This window comes from Rhinopithecus roxellana, chromosome 10 (assembly GCF_007565055.1).
Source record: "Rhinopithecus roxellana isolate Shanxi Qingling chromosome 10, ASM756505v1, whole genome shotgun sequence".
Classification (NCBI taxonomy): domain Eukaryota; kingdom Metazoa; phylum Chordata; class Mammalia; order Primates; family Cercopithecidae; genus Rhinopithecus; species Rhinopithecus roxellana.
Window position 1 is genome coordinate 106,302,859 of NC_044558.1, and position 24,672 is coordinate 106,327,530.

Sequence of the window (24,672 nt, forward strand, 5' to 3'; positions counted from 1 at the left end):
TCATCTTTTTGTGGAAAGAGCTCAAAGTTAGGATTTCTTTATAAAGTGTCTCAATTTTAAAATATGGACTCAGTTGACTTGTAATAACTGTAGATCTTCTTATGATCTCTGAATTAGAACCAGCTAATGTTGTGTTGACACAAATTGCCAGCCCTCTGTGATTCATTTAGACCCAGCTTGAGGAACTCGCCCAAGGATACCCTCTCTTTATCTGTTATTGCATCACAAAACTAACACATTAAATCTTAGTGACTTACAGTGAAAACAGTTTGCTTATTATGATGGTTTATTGATTGTAATTTATTATGATGGTTTATTAATTACTATAACTATTGCTCATGAGTCTACAGCTCTGCTGATCTAAGTCATGCTCGGCTGGTTGTGACTGGACTCACTCACATATCTGTGGTCAGATGCCTGGTCAGCTGGGGGCTGGCTGGTCTAGAATAGCACACAAGACACTGGGTCTACTGCATGCTGTTAACAAAAGCAAGTCAAGGGACCAGGCTGTGTTTTCAACTCAGGCATGAAGAAATAGACAACGAAGTCCTAGGCGTGGAGCTCAGGCAGGGGAGGTGATAAGGCTGCAAAAATAACCCCACTTCCTTGCCACTGCACTAATTTGTGGCCTTACCCCCTCCTTTGCCCAGGCTCTGCACCTAGGACTTTGTTGATTGCTTTAATGAAAGCCAAAGGCTAGAAAGGAACAATTAAACTTTCACAAGTGCTAGTAAGTGAAATTATTCATTGACATCTGATAAATTCAAACTATTCAGGTCCAATTTTATTGTTTGCTCCTATTCCCATTGAAATAGTCATCAAAGGAAGCTGAAGATAGAAGTCGAGCCCTATCAGGAGTTAATTCTATGGATTGTATACCTTAAAGGTAGTAGGAAAAAAGTGAATAAATAGCCTTAGCTGAGGCAGAAGTTCAGCACTATACGAAGACCATCACCCTCTGAGAAGGCTTTTCCCACCTTCCTCCTAGAATGTGTGGAGTTGTGTGAATCTAACATGCTAACATATGCAGAACAGTGCTTAGAACAAAGGGAGGACAATGCAAGTGTCAACTATTCCTCTTATTTCTAAGTCCCACCATGTTTTACTAAGAACCTACTTACTGCACGATGTTGTGATAAATGTGTGTTGTGGGATTTAATAAATGCTCCCTGAGTTGAAAGGAGCCTGTCACTTTCGTTTGCTGCTTGACTTTCCTTCCTTCTTTCCTTCCTTCCTTCCTTCCTTTCCTTCCTTCCTTCCTTCCTTCCTTCCTTCCTTCCTTCCTTCCTTTCTTTTCTTCTTTCTTTCTTTCTTTCTTTCTTCTTTCTCTTTCTTTTTCTTTCTCTTTCTTTCTTTTTCTCTCTTTCTCTTTCTCTTTCTTTCTTTTTCTCTTCTCTTTTTTCTTTTCTTTCCCCTTCCCTTCCTTCCCTCCCTCCCTCCCTCCCTCCCTCCCTCCCTCCCTCCCTCCCTCCCTCCCTCCCTCCTTCCTTCCTTCCTTCCTTCCTTCCTTCCTTCCTTCCTTCCTTCCTTCCTTCCTTCCTTCCTTCCTTCCTTCCTTCCCAGACTCATGCTGTATCACCCAGGTTGGAGTGCAGTGGTACCCAGCTCAATGCAACCTCTGCCTCTGGGGTTCAAGAGATTCTCATGTCTCAGCCACTCAAGTAGCTGGGATTACAGGCACACATCACCATGCCCGGATAATTTTTTGTATTTTTAGTAGAGACAGGGTTTCGCCATATTGGCCAGGCTGGACTCGAACTCCTGGCCTCAAGTGATCCACCCACCTTGGCCTCCCAAAGTACTGATATTACAGGCATGAGTCACTACATGTGGCCGCTGCTTGACTTTCTAAGTGAGACATTCACATTCTGGACCTGCAGTAAACAGATTTGCAAAAGCCAGGAAGGCAGATTAGTAAGGTTAGTTCCACGTTCTTCTCCCCCTCCACACACACATTCTTTAGATTATGTGGTAAATATAAAATGACACCCCAGAGATGTCCATATCTTAATCCCCGGAACCTGTCGAGGTGTTACTGACATGGCCAAATGGATTTTGTAGGGGTGACGTATTAGTCTGTTCTTGCACTGCTATAAAGAAATAACTGAGGGTGGGTAATTTACAAAGAAAAGAGGTTTAAATGGCGCTCAGTTCTGCAGGCTGCACAGGAAGCCTGGTAGCCTCTGCTCCTGGGGAGGCCTCAGGGAGCTTTCATTCATGGCAGAAGGTGAAGTGAAAGCAGGTATCTTACATGGCAGGAGCAGGGTCAAAGGCGGGTGGAGGTGCCACACACTCAGCCGGACCGCATAGGAACTCACACACTCTCCTGAGAACAGCACGGAGAGAATGGTGCTAAACCATTGATGAGAACTCTGTCCCCATGATCCAATCCCCTGCCACCAGGCCCCGCCTCCAACCCTGGGGAGAACAACGGGGTAGGAGATTTGGGTGGAGACACAGATCCAAACCACATCGGGTGATTATGTGAGGAGATCATCTGGGATCATCCCAAGAATCAAAATGTTTATATTAGGGAGACAGAGTCCCAGAACAACAGGAGATGCAAGGACACGCAGAGGTCAGAGAGACCTGAAGACGCTGTCCGGCTGGCAGTAAAGATGGAAGAAGGGGCTATATGAGTCCATTCTCGCAGGGCTATGAAGACATACCTGAGACTGGGTAATGTATGAAGAAGAGAGGTGTCGTTGGCTCATGCTTCCACAGGCTGTACAGGAAGCAGAGTGGCTTTTGCTCCGCTTCTGCGGAGGCCTCGGGGAGCTTTCAATCATGGTGGAAGGGAAAGGGAGAGCAGGCACTTCCCATGGCTGGAGCAGGAGGAAGGCAGGTGGCGCTGCACACTTTCAAATCACCAGATCTCACGAGAACTCACTGTCACCAGGACAGCACCAAGGGCGATGGTGCTAAACCATTCATAGAGGATCCACCCCATGACCCAGTCACCTCCCACCGGGCCCCACCTCCACACACACACATCAGGTATAACCACTCTACATGAGATTTGGGCAGGGACATGGATCCAAGCCACATCAGCGGTCATGAGGCAGGGAATTGGGCAGCCTTTACTTAGGAGCTGCCAGAGGCAAGAAACTGATTCTCCCCAAGAGCCCTCAGCAGGAAGGGAGCTCTGCCAGCACCTTGATGTTAGGACTTCTGACCTTAGAACAGTCTGATAATAAATGCATGCTGTTTAGAGTCACCAGATTTGTGGTGATTTGTCACTGCAGCAGTAAGATACTAATACAGATGGAAATGGGGCAGCGTACCCTCATCAGTTCTCAGCCTCCCCAGTCCTGTCAAGAAAGAGCCCAGCACAGGGGCTGCCCTCAGGGTCTCTGGGACCAGCCTGCGGGTGTGAATTCCCAGCTCTCACACCAGTCATTTGAATCCCTTGTATCTCAGTTTCCTTACCTACGCAATGGGCGTAATACAAGCTCATGCCTCATAGCGTTGATAGAAGGATTTAGCGAATTAATGCATGAAATATGTTTCCAGTTTCCAACACATATAAAAAATATGTCCTGATTTCTAGGGATCTGCAAACCAGTTTGAGAAGAAAGACGTAGTTCTTGGTGTTAGTATTACATATTTCCGTTTCTAATTAAATTCAAGGAGAGAAGAAAAGAAACAACCGCTTCTGCAAACCTGGGTACAGCGTTTCTCCGTGCAAGTCTTAGAGATCTGTGCGCTAGTGTGTGTTGTGTGGGCCTGTTAGCACGTGTAACTTTTGATGGACCACTTATCTTAGTTATTGCTTTCTATTTTATTTCCCCTGGATCCCAGTAATAAATTGGGCCTTTCTGTGGTATGAAAGATCTCTGTAGTTCAGACTCTGTTGGATGCCTACTAAAACATGATTGAATTAAGCTTAAACTCCAGATGGCCTTTATCTAGAGGGGCAACACAAGTAAAAGATTTTTTCATGTAAAAGGCTAGACATCACATTGCTTGCCATCTCCCTAAAGCCCTTGCAGACCTAGAAACATTAAAAAATAAATAAGTTTAAATTAAAAACAATAAAAACACCTCACGCATCTCATTGATGCCCATCCTTCTCTATGGAGAAACATGCAGTTGCTCAGATCCAGGAAGAGCCCACTGTAGTGTCCCCCTGTGTTGCCCTCTGGCCCTTTTCTCCTCACCCCAACCTGGGTTCAGGTGCTCAGTGGTCAGTGCTGTATGGAAGGGTGGAATGGAAATTGCCCAGACATTGTACCTATGCAAACAGGGTGACCAGTTGATTTGTAATGGTCATTATGGTACAAATACATTTCATCTGGAACATTTCTTGAAGGACAGTCCTTGTTATTTGACTTTGCAAGCTCATGAGGAAAGTAATTTGTAGGACATGAAAAAGAGACTTGTTTCTTATCGTGTGGCAACACGGTTAATAACTAATCAATGAATTAGCCCTAAGCTCCATTCACGTGTATGTAATTACCTATTCCACACCTCTGGATGGGGATCTAAAAGGCACCTGTAACTCATTCTAACAACACGGGTTCTTGGTTTTTGTTCTACTGTTCATTTCTCCCCCTAAGAGTAGACTCAGTGGCACAGCACGGAAATCACAAAAGAACAGCTGCATAAACATAACGGGCCTTATTCTCCCACATAAAAGGCATTGAAAATGGACAGCTCAGGCCTGACACAGAGGCCCCATGAAGTAATCGGGGAACGAGGCTTTTTCTACCCCAAGGTCACAAAGTGGCCCCTGAAGCTCCAACCAGCATACAGTCATTCCAGGAAGCCGGAAGGAGAGGCAAGAGGTGGCCCCTCTGGGCTGAACCAGAACCTTTAAAGGCCCTTCCTGGAAGTTCCTTCTGAAGATGCCACTTTTATCTGATTGGCCAGGACTTAGTCACATGCCTACACCCAGCTACCAGGAAATCCAGAAGGTGCAGACTCTTTGATCTCAGCAAGTTGCCACCCCTGAGAAAGGCTGGGCTCTGAGGCTGAGGACAAGGGAACACCAGCGAGGCAACAGCAGTCTCAGCTACCCCCTCCAAGCTGCTCCTCTCTCAGCTACCCCCTCCAAACTGCTTCTCTCTCAGCTACCCGCTCCAAGCCACTCCTCTCTCAGCTACCCCCTCCAAACTGCTTCTCTCTCAGCTACCCCCTCCAAACTGCTTCTCTCTCAGCTACCCCCTCCAAACTGCTTCTCTCTCAGCTACCCCCTCCAAGTTATTCCTCCCTCAGCTACCCCATCCAAGCTACTCCTCCCTCAGCTACCCCCGCCAAGCTGTTTCTCTCTCAGCTACCCCTCCAAGCCACTCTTTTCTTAGCCACCCCCTCCAAACTGCTTCCCTCTCAGCTACCACCTCCAAGCTACTCTTCTATCAGCTACCCCCTCCAAGCCACTCTTGTCTTAGCCACCCCTTCCAAGTCCCTCCTCTCTCAGCTACCTGCTCCAAGCCACTTCTCCCCAGACTTGCCCACTTCATGAACGGCACCCCCAGCTGCTCCAGCCAAAACTACAGCAGCACCCATGGCTCACTTGCCTGCATCCTCCACACCTAATTGAACAGCAGGATGCACCAATTCCACACCCAAAATACACCTCTTCCTGCCCACGTCTCTCTGCATCCCCGCTGCTAACGTACCCCTGAGATGTTACTGTAAGTGTAAACTATTGCTATTATCGTTCCTAAGTCCCACCGTGTTTTGTTAAGAAACTACTGACCGGGCCGGTGGCTCATGCCTCTAATCCCAGCACTTTGGGAGGCCAAGGTGGGCGGATCACAAAGTCAGGAGATCAAGACGATCCTGGCCAACATGGTAAAACCCCGTCTCTACTAAAATACGAAAAAAAAAAAAAAATTAGCCGGGCGTGATGGTAGGCCTGTAGTCCCAGCCACTTGGGAGGCTGAGGCAGGGGAATCTCTTGAACCTGGGAGGCGGAGGTTGCAACAAGCAGAGATCGCGCCACTACACTCCAGCCTGGCAACAGAGTGAGATTCCGTCTCAAAATTTAAAAAAGAACCTACTTAGTGCACCATGTTGTCATAAATGTGTGTTGTCGGATTTAATAAATGTTCACTGAATAGAGAGCAGCTGGTCACTTTCATTTGCTGCTTGACTTGAGACCCAGCTGCTCTCACTTTCCTATAGCCCACTCCCCACAGAGCAGCAACATCTCACCATGCCACTCCCCTACCTAGACGGCTCCTATGGCGTCCTTTGAGAGTTGAGTTAAAAAACACCAACTGGCCACTGCCAGCCAGACCCCCATGATCTCAGACCCATAAACCCTGAGCACGTGTCCTGCCTCCACACCGCTCACTCCTGAGCTCCAGCCACAGGGGAGCCCTTCTTCTCCTGTTCCTCCAACAGTCCAAGTCCTTCCTACCTGGGGTTTCTGCACGTCCTCTTCCCTGTGTCTGGACAGCTTCACCTCAGCCGTGAAAGTACGACCTCATCACAATTCCACCTCAATACAATGCCCCTCCTCACAAGCACCTGCTCCCATCACCTGAGACCAAGTCTCACCCAACTCATACAAGCCCCAGTCACTCTGTAGCCCTGTTTTGTGTTTTTCGATTTTTAATTAATTAATTAATTAATTATTGAGACGGAGTCTCACTCTGTCGCCCAGGCTGGAGTGCAGTGGCACGATCTCGGCTCACTGCAAGCTCCGCCTCCCGGGTTCACGCTATTCTCCTGCTTCAGCCTCCTGAGTAGCTGGGACTACAGGAGCCTGCCACCACGCCCGGCTAATTTTTTGAATTTTTAGTAGAGACGGGGTTTCACCGTGTTAACCAGGATGAGTCTCGATCTCCTGACCTCGTGATCCGCCTGCCTCGGCCTCTCAAAGTGCTGGGATTGCAGGCGTGAGCCACCGCACCAGGCCAGCCCTGTTTTATCTTCTTTACAACCTGGCTGGGTGCAGTGGCTCACATCTATAATCCCAGCACTTTGGGAGGCCAAAGCAGAAGGATCACTTGAGCCCAGGAGTTCTAGGCCCACCTGGATAACACAGCGAGACAGGAAAAAATTAGCTGGGTGTGGTGGCATGTGCCTGTGGTCCCCAGCTACTTGAGGCTGGGGTGGGAGGATCGTTTGAGCCCAGGAGTTTGAGGCTGCAGTCAGCCGTGGTCACCACGGCACTCCAGCCTGAGTGACAGAGCAAGACGCTGTCCCAACATAAATAAATAAAACCTATCATTACCTGCAATTCCCTTTTTTCAAATGTACTGGCTTACTGGTTCACAGTTCAACTCTACCTGTTAAAACACAGGCCCCCATAAGGACAGGGAGCCTGTGTTTCTTGAGGTCAGATTCCTTGATGTGTAGGAGTGCATTTGATGCATAATAGGTGCTCAAAAGCTGTTGAATAAACAAATGAGTGGAGGAGCGAACCCCTCTGAGGCAAACGTGCATGAGACCAGAACGGATGGGCACTGGAGAGGTGGAATGGGCCTGGGGATAATAACCCACCTCCCTGGGAAAGAAGAACAAGTCATGAAAATGCCGACAAGTCGACCAAGACCAAAGCAGGACACGATGAACGCCAGGCGTTCCCTCTGAGAAAGCTGCCCGGCCACTCAGCGGGACGCCAGATAGAGCTGTTGACTTTCTCCTGACTTTGCGTCTGACCTGAAAGAACAGGAGAAAGAGGGAAGCTGCCTGGAAGGATGAAATTACACCGGACAACTTAATGAAAAATTCTCAGTTCCCACTGAGGCATTAAATAGTTGATTTCCACATGGAAGCCTCCATCGCTTGTGACAAACTGTTTCTTTATTTTTCCACAGAAATGTTAGAGACGAAAAAGATGAACCGAGAAGACCTCCTCTGACTGCAGCCGTGTCGGTGAGCTTCGTTGCTCAGCAGTGAAGATCCAGCCAGCAGCGGAAGAACAGGAGCATCCAAAGATGGATTATGCTTTCGCTTCCAATTAGAATGGGCTATTAATTACATGTTTTGAATTGACTTGAGTTATAAATTGCTCATAGGGAAAGAGAGCTGTTTTCTTTTTCCCATGTAGTTCAGCATCACCACCTTCCATCGGCAAAAAATAAAGTCTTCTCTTGAGAGATTTTCAAATTTCAGTAACTGAGGTTGTTAAACAAGGAAAGGCAAGTTTAGCTCTGAGAGCTCGGAAGTAATTCACATTTGGCTAATTTGGGACTCTCAGGCTGGCCATCACGTCTTTAGATCACTCGGGTCGACTCTGAATTAAAGGTGGCATCCCAAATCGCTGCAATTAATCTGCCAAGTACACTCGCCACCGAGTGTCAGGATTTCACCCGGTAGGGTCTTCAAAAAGCTTGGCACGGTTGATACACTGACAGTCGCAAAACAGCTAATTTCGACTGAGTTAAGAACTGCAACGGCTGTATTGATCTGTTAAACACCGTGCCATATTTGAGTGGGAGGTGACTCCTGATCTCTCTCTTAAAACCCTCACAGATTAAAGTCACGTGCCGGTCTGTGTATGAAACGAACATTTCAACATTTAATCCTGGAGCACTGTATTTGAGGTGTGCTCGACCTTTATGTCCAACTCTTTTTCTCTGCCATTTCGTTAAGTACTGGCTAGAAGACCAAAACACAGCCTTAAGCCAGAAGCCCGGGAAATACCTACACAAAACACGATTTGAGCTTTGGATCAAGATTTCATGACTTTTTAGGATGAAATACCTCCAGTGAGACACCGGGGAAGAAGAGGGAAAGGTGCCTTTCATTTTACGCCATTCCCTCAGCTAGTTCACTCCACAAACGACACATTCATCTCTCCTATTGGCATTTGGACCTGGTAGGAACCGGAGTCACAGTCACTGAGGGATGAGTCAGAACTTAGTAATTATGTTTTCTGCTTCGTTCCCTTAATTCTTTTTAAAATGTCATTTTTTAACCCATCAAAAAATGCTCACTTTGGAAAACCTGAAAAACTACAGAAAAAAATGCGTAAGAAAATAAAAATTACCCATAACCTTATCACCCAAATACACATGTGTGTACCACCACCAGCTCTGGTTTATGCATATATATGCATCATTTCAATAAACATATATGCATGTTTACCTATTCTATATAATAAATATATGTGTGTGTGTGTATATATATATATAAAACCAAGTAGTTCTAAAGAAAGCTTGTGCCAAGCTACCAATGACAATCCCGCTAGCAGCGCGTGAGAGCTTGGTGATTTTGAGGTGCTTGCATCTTTAGCCAGCACTTTGATGTCTTCCTTTCTTCCACCAACCTGCCTTCTAATTCCACAGGGCAGAGAACAAATGCTCTGACTGATTCCATCAGGATTTGGTGTAAAATGTCCCCACTCCCCACCCTCTCGCCCCCACCCCTGCTATAGCAGTGGCTAACTGCCTAAGCAATCCACATAGTGGACAGCTTGTTTGTGCAGGGGGCCCAGGTGCATTGAGAAGCTCTGGAGGGTGACATGCACATTTTATTCTGGAAACATGGAGGTCCTGAGTTGGCACATAAATGGATGGTCTTAACTTGGCTAAAACGTATCTGCGCTGGTGTAGTGGGTTGAATCGTGGCCCTCCAAAGATATGTCTACCCAAAACCAAAGCATGAGATCTTATCTGGAGCACGTATCTTTGCAAATATAATTAAGGCAAGAATTTTTTTTTTCTTTGAGACAGAGTCTCACTCTGTCACCCAGGCTGGAGTGCAATGGTATGATCTCAGCTCACTGCAACCTCTGCCTCCTGGGTTCAAGCAATTATCATGCCTCAATCTCTAGAGTAGCTAGGATTACAGGCATCCACCACCACACTGGACTAATTTTTGTATTTTTAGTAGAGACAGGGTTACCCCATGTTGACCAGGCTGGTCTCGAACTCCTGGCCTCAATTGATCAACCCGCCTCAGCCTCCCATAGTGCTGGGATTACAGGCATGAGCCACTGCACCCAGCCAAGGTGAGGATCTTGAGATGAGGTCACCCTGGATTTGGCCCTAAAGCTGAGAATGAGGATCCTGACAAGAGAGTGAAGAGGAGAAGACAGAGAGACACAGGGAGGAGGCCACGTGAACACAGAGGCAGAGATGGGAGCAATGCAGCCTCAGGCCAAAGAATGTGGAGTCACCAGGAGCTGGAGGAGGCAGGAGGGAGCCTCCCCTAGAGCCTCTGAAGGGAGCACAGCTCTGGCCACCCCTGATTTCAGATTCCAGCCTCCAGACTGGAGTGACAACCTCTGTTGTTTTAAACTTCTAAGTTGTGGTGACCTCTTTTTTTTTTTTTTTTTTTTTGAGACAGAGTTTTGCTCTTGTCACCCAGGCTGGAGGGCAGTGGTGCGATCTTGGCTCACTGAAACCTCTGCCTCCTGGGTTCAAGTGATTCTCCTGCCTCAGCCTCCTGAGTACACGCCACCTTCTCTGTCCCTCAATGTGCCTGTGGCCCCTGCAGACGCCTGTCCCACCTTCCCTGTCCTGCATTCGGCGCCAGGGACTCACTGGTAAGGATGGATGAGCCGCTTGCTCACCCAGTGGCTTCTAGGAATGGGGGTACCAGCAGCCAAGCAGAAGAAGGAGGAGAGTGGGTGTTCCTCCCTGCGGGGGCTGGGACTGGAGAGGCTGCACCCCTCCACACAAGGCTGCAGCTCCTATCAAAGCGCCCTCTCCACACAGCTTTCTCTCTCCAGGTATGGGAACCGCTCCCACCCCTGCTCTTCGGGTCTATAGATTTGAAGCTTCCCCCTCTATTAGTCCCAGAGATGCACCAATCCATGCGATGTTCCTAGACTCTGCCGCAACTGTGTAAGTCATCCTTGTATGAAACTCTTCTCAAAGCTGGATGGGGCCACCTATTTCTGTGGCATGGTTACATAAGTATATCATGGTATTATTGCATGCTTTATGTATGTTCAAAGTTCTCCATGACAAAAAGTTTAGAAAAATGTAACAGAAGTTTTTTTTAAAAAAGAAGGCTGAGGCAGAACACTGCTCCAATCTCCTGCAAGATGATCCAGCTGCCACCTCCCTACCTCCTCATGTTTGCAAGATGACTGTTGGAGCTCCAGCCATCACACCTGAGTTCTGGACAGGAAGAAGCCATAGGCAAAGGGTAAAAGTCATCTGTTTCTGGTAATGTCACATCTAGTAAATTCTGTTTACAACATATATGCTGGGACTGTGACTCATGATCACAGGCAGACCGGAGGGATGTAGTATTGCTACCTGAGCACATTGGCTTCTTTGAACAAAACTGGGGTTTAGTTGGTAAGAAAAGAAGAGACAGTAGGTATTGGGTATGCAATTAGCATTCTCTGCCACTGAGGGTGAATTCACGTAGAGGAAGCAAAAAGTTTACCAGTGAGAAAAGGTCACCAGTGAGAAGATCTCGCAACAGGTTCAGAAAGGCATGAGAGCACCCTCAGTCATGGCCAGAGCAAAACCCATGGATTTAGTGACGGGATTCACCAAACCCAAAGCTTGACTGCACTCAGATGGAAGCTTTTACACTTGACCTGTCAGTGCCTTGGACTAATCCCATTCCAGACTTCCAAATAGCCTTGTTCACCAACAGCGTTCAAGTAATTATAAACCGCTTTCATTGCAATCCAACCCATACTAACGTAAGCAAATAGCATAATTTATTTTAAAGGTAAGAGAGGTCAGTTGGAACCAAAAGATAAGAACTATCTCAGGAACGACCAGAATCAGGGACTGGAGTGCCTTTGGATCGCTCCCTCTCTCACATTCTGCTTTTTTCTGTACCCTTTCTTATATTTTCTTCTCTCCTTTGTGGCTCCAAATTGTCAGGGAAAGATTCTGATTGCCTGTTGTCTTGAAACAAGCATTTATTCCTGGTCCAACAAACTGTGACCAGAGGAAGAGTTCTGAGGAAGAGGCTGTATATGATATATCATTAATAACCATATTAGTCCATTCTCACATGGCTATAAAGAACTGCTTGACACTGGGTAATTTACAAAGAAAAGAGGTTTAATTGACTCACAGTTCCACATGGCTGGGGAGGCCGCAGGAAACTTACAAGCATGGTGGAAGGGGTAGCAGGCACATCTTACATGGTGGCAGGTGAGAGAGAGTATGTAGGAGGAACTGTCAACACTCATAAAATCATCAGATCTTGTGAGAACTCGCTGTCACAAGAACAGCATCGGGGAAATCACCGCCATGATCCAATCACCTCCCACCAGGTCCTGCCCTCAACATGTGGGGATTATGGGGATTATAATTTGAGATGAGATTTGGGTGGGGTCACAGAGCCAAACCATATCAATAACTACAATAACTACATATTGATACATATCAATAACTACAAATATATATATATATATTCTTGATGATAATTCAGACATTTTAAACATTTGCAACATTAAAGACTAAAAATGATCTTAGTCAAAGGGTGATGCAAATGCTTTAGACCAGTCAACCACAAAGATTATGACTTTGATTGGTCTTATTTGACCGTTTTTGAAAACTTCACTGAGAATATAGACATTGGTGTCTCATAATCTTCTTCAAACTGACTTTGTTTTCCACTGGTCCCCTCATTAAGGCGGTAAATGAAACTTAACATAGTTTCATTGGTAGAATTGTATTTGTAACATTTTGAAATTTCTATTTGTAACCTTGCTCATGTGGTAATCTTCTACCTTCTGTAAAATTCATGCTTTAACATCTGCCTGGTAAGCACATGCTGGGCACTCCTGGTTCTGGACAGGACGTCTGAGGTGTCTAAGGTCACCTTGCCTTGCCTTGCCTTGCCTCCCTCATTCCCTAACCCTCACCACCACTTCCCACCACTTAGGAGCACTTTTCAAATACAAACCAATCAATTCAGAGTCCATACCTACAACTACCTTCCTTATCAGGCTCTCACACCCTAGAGGTCAGTATCCACCTGCCCAATCACCCCAAAGCCAGGCACCAGACAACTAGAGGCAGCCCCTATGCTCAGAACTATTCAAGCAAGTCAATACTAAGCCTCACTTATTCCTGCCCATGGAAACCACAATAAAGTGTCTTCCTTGCATATTCCTCTCTCTGTGTCTCCTGAGCAACCCTGGTGCATCCTGTGGGGTGAGACGTGTCCCCTCCTCTTGGGAACTGTGAGTGACAGCTATCATTTGAATGGCAGTCATCTCAGATCTGTTGGTCTTGCCACAACCAAAATTTCCTATTCATACTCTGTACTTGAGAATAGACAGCACCAAGATCATCTCTTCCTCCCCTGCCGCAAGGTCACTGGGCCCAACACCTCCCCCAGCTGTGTCCTCTACTCTCAGATCACTGTGTTTAGTTGATCTCAGGGATGGCGACAGAGGGGATGTGGCACACACCCCGCCCCTCCTGCATCCCACTCCCGGCTCCCACCCTGGCCCCTATCCCAGCCTGGGCCACCTTCTCATAAACCCGGGGGACTTGATTCATCTATTTTCTTTCCAATCTGTTAATTAAAGCACAGACTTTAAGCCTGAGTCCTTCAGGATTTTGAGTCTAATACCCATCTAGACCTTGCATTTTGAACATTAAAATCATTCTCTCTCAAAAAAACCCTGCTTTGCAATTCAGTAGCTTTGTTTCTCAAGACTATTGTTTCCTCTCTCATAACATTCAAAAGCCTCCTCAGACACTCAGAGCCAAGAATTTGACTCTTGATGACCTGAATTTGGCTGTGTCGATGGCCACCTCCACCCCCAAATGCAGTAAGCTCAGAATAGTGTAATTTTCATAGTGAATTATATGTGCATGTATGTGTATATGTGTGCAAAACAAAATACTTACCAGTTAATATCTGAGTTTATTATTCTGCCACTAAAAAACAGAACAAATGTTTACCACAGGCAGTATCATAGCTTATGAGGTTTATCCAAAGAATAGTTATTTGTAGATTACTAAAGACATTCTAAAACCAATAAAGTCTCATTGTATTGAGAACTCAATAATCAAAATTCCCTCTCCATGCCTCTTATCAACAAATAACAATCGTTATGTCAGAGGCATTTGAACCAGAGCAACTCCATCTTGAACACGGGCTGGCTAAAATGAGGCTGAGACCTACTGTGCTGCCTTCCCAGGAGGTTAAGGCATTGTAAGTCACGGGATGAGATAGGAGGTCAGCGCAAGACACAGATAATAATGACCTTGCTGATAAAACAGATTGCATAAAGAAGTCAGCCAAATCCCACCAAAACCAAGGTGGTGACGAGAGTGACCTCTGGTCGTCCTCACACAGCTCATTATGCGCTAACTATAATGCATTAGGAGGCTAAAAGACCCTCCTACCAGTGCCATGACAGTTTACAAATGTAACTTCCTGACATTACCCTATATGGTCTGAAAGGGAGAGGATCCCTTGGTTCTGGGAATTGCCCACTCCTTTCCTGCAAAACTCATGAATAATTCACCCCTTATTTAGCATACAATCAAGAAATCACCATAAAATAGCCAACAGTAACCCATACTGCTGCTCTGCCTATGGAGTAGCCATTGTTTATTCCTTTACTTGTTTTTTTTTTGAGACGGAGTCTTGCTCTGTCGCCCAGCTGGAGTGCAGTGGTGCGATCTCGGCTCACTGCAACCTGGGCCTCCCAGGTTCAAGTGATTCTTCTGCCTCAGCCTCCTGAGTAGCTGGGACTATAGGCGTGCACCACCAAGCCTGGCTTATTTTTTGTATTTTAGTAGAGACATGGTTTCTCCATGTTGGCCAGGATGGTCTCAATCTCCTGACCTCGTGATCCACCTGCCTTGGCCTCCCAAAGTGCTGGGATTACGGGCATAATCCGTGAGCCACCGGGCCTGGCCTATTCCTTTACTTTCTTAATAAACTTGCTTTTGCTGCAGGATTTTTCCTTAATTCAGCTAAAGACAGGGTCCTTGTCACATGGCCATGAAAACTGAGGCTTGCAGACTATTTGAAGGGTGAGTAGGGCAGGGTTTTATTGGGTGAAACGGAAGAAAAGAGGAAACAGGGACTCTCCACAAAGACAGAGTCCTGGCTGGGGCTCATTACAGAAGATGGGTCAGGCTCCTCCGTGCTGCAAACAGTGTAGACTTCAGTAGCTCCACCCCAGTGTGCACTCCTCCCCGTACACAGGCCGGCTGGAGTTCTGCCAGGGAGGCCTTCCCACCTGTCTTCTCACTGTATGGACTTGCTCCGAATTATTTCTTGTGCAAGATCCAAGAACGCTCTCTTGGGGTCTGGATCAGGACCCCTTTCTGGTAACACTTATACTATGCACTTCATTCAAAGTAAATGTGAGAATATGGAAACTGATGGTTTCCTTTGGCCTGAGTTGGACATTTGTCTAGCCCATGTGCAAACTGGATATCACAGGGTACAGCTGGCAACTGTATGAGGGAGGAGTTGGGGGAGAGAGAGACAGAGACAGAGAGAACCAGAGAGAGGATGAGAGAGCACAGTAGGCTGGGGGCCATGGCTCACAACTGTAATCCTAACACTTTGGGAGGCCGAGGTGGGTGTGTCGCTTGAGGTCAGGAGAACAGTCTGGCCAACATGGTGAAAACCCACCTCTACTAAAAATACAAAAATTAGCCAGGCATAATGGTGCACACCTGTAATCCCAGCTACTTGGGAGGCTGAGGTAGGAGAATCACTTGAACCTGGGAGGCAGAGGTTCCAGTGAGCAAAGATTGCACCACTGCACTGTAGCCTGGGCAGTAGAGTGAGACTCTGTCTCAAAAAAAAAAAAAAAAAAGGAAAAGGAGAGACAGCACAGTGGACACAGGCCAGCTGGCCATGCTTCCCAGCTCCTGCCCTTCCTCCCCCCATCTCAGGACCAGGTTCAGGGCCTTGGCTTTCTCACTTGTAAATATATGGGGTGGTTTGAGGATTAACTGAACTATTGTGGATAAGATACTGTCGAATAACAAGTAAACCTGGACTCTGGAAGGGACTTTATTCTAACGGATCCCTAAGGGGGCAGGATGGGATGACGGCAATGTGGAGAGGGCTCTAACTGTGAGTTCTGCCAGTCTCCAGGGTCAGGCAGCCTGGACTTTTTCTTGGGAGGCGCAAGCAAGCTAGGAAGAGCTGGTGCAGTGCGAGGAGCTGGTGCAGTGTGAGGAGCTGGGGTGAGGGTGGCAAAAACCAGACAGCAGATCCAAATAGTTTTGCCTTGGGCTGTCTGCTCCTAGGAGGGGCTGCTGGGGGCCATCTCAGCTCAGGCTGGGGAGTGAGGCAGGCCTGGGAGAAGAAGAGGGGCTTTAATAAAGTTTGGTTCACATGCATTTTGTTCTGGTCCACCATGGGGGTACAGTTCAGCTCAGTCACCAATGAGGCAAAGATTGAGATTTTGGAGGGGCTGTATCTGGCCTTGTCACAGGTAAACATAGGAGTGTCTGCAAGTCTCATCCCATTCGGGGAAGGGGCTCTTTGCAATGAGGGGTGACCTGACCTTTGCTGTCTTCCAGGGTCAGCAGGCAGGGAACATCTCCAGGGACTATGGGAAGCTAATCCACTTGAGCATCAGCTGGTTTTACAGCCTCCTGCCCCACAGCCTGTCCTTCCCCAAACCCTGGGTAGAATGTGGTCACCTTGTTGGCTGGAATTCTCTCCTGACAGCCCCAGCAACTTACAGATGAGCCTGACTGAGCCTTCCTCAGTGCCGTGCTAAAGCCTCCATCCCGGGAGGCGCTACAGCTTCATCACCATCACACGTGACCTGTGCTGACATGAGACTCACTGTGTCTTTGCAGCTGCGGCCCAACCTCTACATGCAACACCACACCATCTCCCCTGTCGCCGACCCCATAGGCCCGCCTGTCACTTCCCCCAAGGGAGACGCTGCTTTGAGGAACCCTCCCCAGTGCTCTCCTTACTTCAGTCCAGTAGTAAAATTCCTATTGATCAAAACCTGCATTGTGGTGGAGTTATTTGTAACTCGCCAGGTGAATGAACCTGGGTATTTTTCAGGCATCACAGAGCTCGAGAAGTTCAATGTTGTCAGCACTGAGCACTGCCTGGCACACAGTAGCTGTTCAGTTAATGTTTTCTGCGGTGGACAGAAGTGGAGCACTGTCCCCATCTGACAGTGTCTGAGTCATAAACGTGGCTTTGTTCTAAATCCTCTCATGACTGGCAGTTGTTGACAGAATGGCTAAGCCCTTGAGTGCATTTAGACATCGGGAGAGACAGGACAGAGAAACACAGAGAGGGACACTTTCTTCACAAACCCAAATCCAGCTGGTGATTAGACTCAGTAAGCTGTTTTTCCATATATTTCTAAAATCAAGGAATTTGCACCAAATACTGAGTCAGAAACCTATTATAGTCGACTGTACTATCAATGACCGGCCTGTGGTCTGTTAGGAACGGGGCTGCACAGCAGCAGGCAAGCGAGCAAAGCTCCATCTGTATTTATAGCCACTCCCCATTGTTCCTATTACCACGGTCCACCTCCAGTCAGGTCAGCGGCAGGATTAAATACTCACAGAAGTGTGGACCCCATCGTGAACTGCATATGCAGGGATCTAGGTTGCGTGTTCCTTACGAGAATCTGATGCCTGATCATCCGTCACTGTCTCCCATCGTGCGCAGATAGAACCATCTAGTTGCAGGAAAACAAGCTCAGTGCTCCCAGTGATTCCACATTATGGTGAGTTGTAGAATTATTTCATCATATGTCACAATGTAATAATAATAAAGTGGACAATAAATGCAATGTACTTGAATCATCCTCACACCATCCCCCCCACCCCAGTCCACGGAAAAGCTATCTTCCACGAAACCAGTCCCTGCTGCCAAAAAGTTTGGGGACTGCTGAACTATACTGCTTGGCACCCTGATCTCTGGATTCTTGCAAACATCTGGCTGTTAACCTTTCTGCCATATTTTTATATGAGATGGTAAAATGAACATACACATGCTAAAGACAACAATCTGTTTTCAATGAAGCATGACAGTTTTACTAGTTGAGGCTTCCCAAGGTGCTTAGGGTGATTTCAAAGGCCTCTAATGAAAAAGGCATGACTATGGGATTTTTTTTTCTTCTTCTTTCTTTTTTCTTTTCTAAGGAGAACGCTTTTGAAGCTTTTGTAATTTAGCAGAATTGTGTTATATTTTAGGAGGACAATTCTCTCAGCCTAAATTTTTAAGGACCATTTATGAGTCTGAAAGAAGTAAATTATAAAATAATCTCCTTAAAATAGATTGTGGCCACGGAGGCAGATGAAGTTGTTCCTTTTAACAAACCCCTCCCTTTTTTTTGTATTCATTTTTCCCAGAAATTCCTTTACAAAGATTCTCTTAGAAATTATGCCGGGCGCAGTGGCTCAAGCCTGTAATCCCAGCACTTTGGGAGGCCGAGACGGGCGGATCACGAGGTCAGGAGATCGAGACCATCCTGGCTAACACGGTGAAACCCCGTCTCTACTAAAAATACAAAAACTAGCCGGGTGAACTGGCGGGCGCCTGTAGTCCCAGCTACTCGGGAGGCTGAGGCAGGAGAATGGCGTAAACCCGGGAGGCGGAGCTTGCAGTGAGCTGAGATCCGGCCACTGCATTCCAGCCCTGGTGACAGAGTGAGACTCTGCCTCAAAAAAAAAAAAAAAAAAGAAATTATTTGCAGCATCTTGGATGTGGTTTTTATCCTGAAAAATTGTTGAGGCTGAATAGCCCTTAGGTCACGTTCCCAGTGACTTTTGATCCTAACTTCTTTGTTAGAGATGACTCCGTAACATCGTGGAACACTTTCCATGAGAATGCATTAATGTTCACGCCTGTCATCCCAGCACTTGGGGAGGCCAAGGTCGGTGGATCACAAAGTCAGGAGTTTAAGACCAGCATGACCAAGATGGTGAAACCCCATCTCTACTAAAAATACAAAAATTAGCTGGTGTGGTGGTGGGTGCCTGTAATCCCCAGCTACTCAGGAGGCTGAGGCAGAAGAATCGCTTGAATCTGGGAGGCAGAGGTTGCAGTAAGCCAAGATCATGCCACTGCATTTTAGCCTGGGTGACAGAACAAGACTCCGTCTCAAAAAAAAAAAAAAAAAAGGAGAATGCATTCTAACAAGATTTAATTAATACTAATTAATTAAATTAGTGAAGCACCCGGAAGGTAACCCCAGCCCCCAAAACACAGCCTGAACCAATTATTCTAATAAAAACTTATAGAATGAATGAATGAATGGTTAAATAGATGCTGTCAGAACAGGAAAAAATAAACTCCACAGGAAGATGGGAATATTTCCACATTTCCTGCTGGAGATTCAGTTCTGAACCTCAAAACAGAATGGCTTGGAGAGTCAGACGGTCAGAGGTTGACTTTCTTTCATTGAGCTTAGGGGCTGAAAATCTTGACTGTGCATAGGATATGATGTGCAGGGCTGTACATACGTGATCAGACATGTACATACGTGATCAGACATGTACATACGTGATCAGACATGCCATACGTTGGGGAGTTTTCAAGGAGAATTTTGACTATACGAGATTTTGGTTTTAAATGCTACCTCTAGAACCTACACTCTGCCTAAGATGGCCTTCCATTGTATCTCATTTTTAATATCAATTCTTGATTTGTTTTAGTCAAGCTGACTCATGGATCCCTTCAGAAGAGATTTCTATTTCCCAAGATCCTCCAACAGGAACAACAATGCACCTAGTCATTCAGGGTAGTCATAAAAACATTCAGAAGGGCCAAAACTGGGCCGGGTTCAGTGGCTCACACCTGTAATCCCAACAATTTGGGAGGCCAAGGCAGGAGGATCATTTGAGGTCAGGAGTTTAAGGCCAGCTTGGCCAACACAGTGAAACCCTATCTCTACCAAAAAATACACAAAAATTAGCTGAGCACGGTGGTGTGCACTTGTAGTCGCAGCTACTCGGGAGGCCAAGGCAGGAGGATCATTTGAAGTCAGGAGTTTGAGGCCAGCTTGGCCAACACAGTGAAACCCTGTCTCTACCAAAAAACACACAAAAATTAGCTGAGCATGGTGGCGCGCACCTGTAGTTGCAGCTACTCGGGAGGCTGAGGCAGGAGAATCACTTGTACCCAGGAGGTGGAGGCTGCAGTGAACTGAGATCATGCCATTGCACTCCAGCCTGGGTGACACAGTGAGACTCTGTATCAAAAAAAAAAAAAAAAAAAAAAAAAAAAAAAAAAAAAAAGAAGGGCCCAAATTATAAATACAGTTGATACATTTAATTGTGTTGTGTTTTCCAAGATTGTGTCTCACCTAACATGGAGGGACATCTTAGGAGATTCAGATGAAACCCTATGTACTCTTTCACTCTGAGTTTTTAATTTATGAGCTGCAGGGTTTGAAGCACTAATCAATACAAGCAGTTGGCTGAGGACTCATTTTACAAATGAGGCTCTTGGGGAGGAAAGGTGGGCTGTGTCACAGTGGACTCAAAGGCTAAACTAAAACCTGCTGGAAAACACTTTTCTTGGCACTAAAAGGTATTTAGTGATTAATAAAAAGTAGGGGCCGGGCACAGTGGCTCAAGCCTGTAATCCCAGCACTTTGGGAGGCCGAGACGGGCGGATCACGAGGTCAGGAGATCGAGATATCTTGGCTAACATGGTGAAACCCCGTCTCTACTAAAAAATACAAAAAACTAGCTGGGCGAGGTGGCGGGCGCCTGTAGTCCAGCTACTCAGGAGGCTGAGGCAGGAGAATGGCGTAAACCCAGGAGGCGGAGCTTGCAGTGAGCTGAGATCCAGCCACTGCACTCTAGTCTGGGCAACAGAGCGAGACTCCATCTCAAAAAAAAAAAAAAAAAAAAAGTAGGATGCCTGTAACCATTGGAGACACTAAACCCAGTTCATCTCAATAGCTGCTACAGCTGCAAGCTGCCCCTAAAATATGCATTCTCCCTTTTTTTGTCATAGATCCCAGCTTTTCAACCAGACACATGGCTGCTCAGAAAACCCTGCATTTCCAAGATTCCCTTGCAGCTAGGTGTGGCCATGGGAAGTAAGTGGAGGTGAAGATTGTCCTGAAAGGAAGGAGAGAGACGTTTTCATTCCTGCCTTCCATTTTCCTGCAGCCTGGAATTCAGGCATGATGCTGTAGCATGGGCAGCCACCTTGCACCGTGAGGTAGAGACAGCCACATACTGAGGATGGAAGAACAGGATGGAAGGAGCCTGGATCTTTGCCCCATACCTGCTCGGTGAATCTCTTGAAAGAGAGAAAATATGCATCCTCTTTTGCTTAAGCCACTGTTTATTATGGATCTTACGTCTGTTTGAACCAAATGTTATCCTGATGCCCTGCCACTCCATAGCAGTGTCGAGTCGGTCCCTCTTCCTGACTCTTAGGTGTGTAAAATGTTTAAAATAAATACTAACAGGATGTAAATACATTGAAAGGTAAAATTGCAAATGTTGCAAAAGATGCAGGATTTGTTGAAATTGGTGAATTGGATGTTGGAGAATTACTTGGACCACAGGCACGTTAGGCTCTGGCAGTGCTGGAAACTGGCTAAGAATTGAGGACAAACCCAGCAGGAGAATGAGGGGACAGGCCTCGCAGAAGAAAACTTCAGTTTCAAAGGAAGAAGAGAATCTCTGAGGGGTATTGATGAGGTCCTAGCACGTTGTTTCTTACTTATTTGTATGAAATATCTCTTGGCCTGGCTGGGCACGGTGGTTCATGCCTGTAATCCCAGCACTGTGGGAGGCCAAGGTAAGCAGATTACTTGAGGCCAGGAGTTCGAGACCAGCCTGGTCAACATGACAAAACCCTGTCTCTGCTAAAAATACAAAAATTAGCCAGACATGGTGGTGCTTGTCTGTAGTCCCAGCTACTTGGGAGGCTGAGGCAGGAGAATTGCTTGAACCCAGGAGTCAGAGGTTGTAGTGAGCCGAGATCACACCACTGCACTCCAGCCTGGGCAACAGGGTGAGACTCCATCTCAAAAAAAAAAAACCAGAAAGAAAAGAAAAGGAAAAAGAAATATCTCTTGGCCTTATACTCATAATGTCGTTTTCTTTTCTTTTCTTTTCCTTTTTAAATAGAGACAGGGTCTGGCTCTGTCTCCCAGGCTGGAGTGTAACGGGGCCATTATAGCTCACGACAACCTCAAACTCCTGGATTGGAGCAATCCTCCGGCCTCAGCCACCCAAGTAGCTGGGACTATAGGCATGTGCTGCCATGTCTGGCTAATCTGGCTAGTTTTTTGCTATTTTTTGTAGACATGGGGTCTCACTATGCTGCTCAGGCTGGTCTCAAACTCCTGGGCTCAAGTGATCCTCCCACCTTGGCCTCCCAAAGCACTGGGATTATAGGTGTGAGCCACAGGATACTGTTCCTGTTATGCCCACACAAATTTTGTTCAACATAAGACAGATTTAACCTATTTTCATAATTTTGGGCTTCATTTTTCAGTATGAAGTCACAATCCAGCCTTTTCTTAGACTGTCCTTGTTTTCCATGAAATTCTGGTCCCTGTTCGAACGGATGATGTCAGTCAGCAGCTGCCAGCTTCTGCTGCACATGGGGTCCCACTGGGGTGTTTCGGGCCTGGGTCTCCCCTGACAGTCTGATTCCTTTGGTCAGGGACGCCGCCTGAGTATCCAGATTTCTCAAAGACAAGGCTGGGAGCCGCTGTTTCCAGTGGCCCTGCCAGCTGCGGCTGATCCCAGGTAGGCAGATCTCAGCTCACACCATTCCCACATCAGCTCCTACCACTGACCGACCATTTAAAGTGACATTAGAATCAGAGAGGGGAAGTGAGGATGGGGACTGGGAAGATGCAAGGAAACAAAAAAAGGAGAGAGGGAGGGAGGGGGAAGACAAACGTTTCTTCATCAGGAAAAGGATAAGAAGAGCTAGCTCTCCCGTCTCATAAGAAGCTCCAGATAAATGCTAAAAAAGGCAAGTTCAACCACCAGGGACGCGTCAAGGGAAGAGGTCCTGTAGCTCCATGCAAAGTACTACTGCAGAGGCCAAAAGAGGAAAGCAACGAACACCTGACACCAAGACACCTGCTGTGAGCTCACGTTTTCAAAATTCCAGCCTTAACTGTATCCGAGGAGGGTGGTCTTCACCACTTTCCAGATCCGCAGGGCTGGCAAGGTTCTGACTGCGCCCGCGCAATCCCATTGGCAAAGGGAGCCCATGCAGTCTGGTTTTGTAAACTGTAAGACGCACGATGAACCTCTGAAGGTGGAAAAGGTACCCTGTCTTACTGCTTTACTGTGAGAGTGTGGGAAGGGGCTGAAGAGTGGTATTTAAGGAGAAGCTGTAAGCCTCAACTCATCACTCGGACCTGCAACCCAGTGTCAGCCATGCCTCTCGCTACATGACACTAAGTTATTAGATACATATATGTATATGTGTGTATATATTATATATATGTGTGTATATATGTATATATACCCATAATATATGTATATATACATAAATGTACATATTATATTGTATATATATAGTGTGTATATACACATATATACACACAATATATGTGTGTATACATATATGTGTATTTATATATATACACACACACACACATATATATATAGTGTTTTGTTTCTGTTTGAGGCAGTCTTGCTCTGTCACCCAGATGGGAGTGATGTGGCATGATCTCGGCTCACTACAATCTCCACCTCCTGGGTTCAAGCAATTCTCCTGCCTCAGCCTCCCTAGTAGCTGGGATTACAGGCATGTGCCACCATGCCTGGCTAATTTTTGTGTTTTTAATAGAGACAGGGTTTTGAACCATGTTGGCTAGGTTGGTCTTGAACTCCAACTCCTGGCCTTAAGTGATCCGCCTGCCTGGGCCTCCCAAAGTGCTGGGATTACAAGCATGAGCCACTGAACCTGGCTTAGTGTTATTTTTATTAAAAGTATTTCCCTCAATATGTAAAGGTTATAGTATCTCAGTTTTATCCTGAAATGTATTTTTGAGTCATTCAAACCTGTACATCAGCAAACTAAAAACTACACACAAAATGTTTGAACATTTTATCCACAGGAAAAGAAATCATTATATCCAAAGGACACCTGTGCTCATATGTTTATTGCAGCACTATTCACAATAGCAAAGATGCAGAATCAACCTAAGTGTCCATCAATGGAGGACTCGATAAAGTAAATGTGGGGCCGGGCGCGGTGACTCACGCCTGTGATCCCAGCACTTTGGGAGGTCGAGGTGGGCGATCACCTGAGGTTGGAAGTTTGAGATCAACCAGGCCAACATGGAGAAACCCTGTCTCTACTAAAACTACAAAATTAGCTGGGCATAGTGGTGCGTGCCTGTAGTCTCAGCTACTTGGGAGGCTGAGGCAGGAGAATCTCTTGAAGCTGGGAGGCGTAGATTGAGGTGAGCTGAGATTGTGCCACTACACCCCAGCATGGGCAACAAGAGCAAAACTCCGTCCAAAAAAAAATGTGGAATATATATACACAATGAATACTATTCAGCCATGAAAAGGAAGGAAATCATGTCTTTTGCAGCAACATGGATAGAAGTGGAGGTCATTATTATATTCAGTGATACAACTTAGAAACAGAAAGACAAATCTTGCAAATTTTCCTTGTAAGCGGGAGCTAAATAATGTGTACACATGGAAGCAGAGTGTGGAATGCTGGGCCTTCGAGGGCTGAGAGGGAAGAGGGGAGGATGAGGGTTGCTTGGCGGGCATGGTGTGCATTGCCCAGTGATCGATGCCCCGAAGACCCTGACCTCACCACCGTGCAATATATCAACAGAGCAGAACTGCATGTGTGCCCCATGAATAT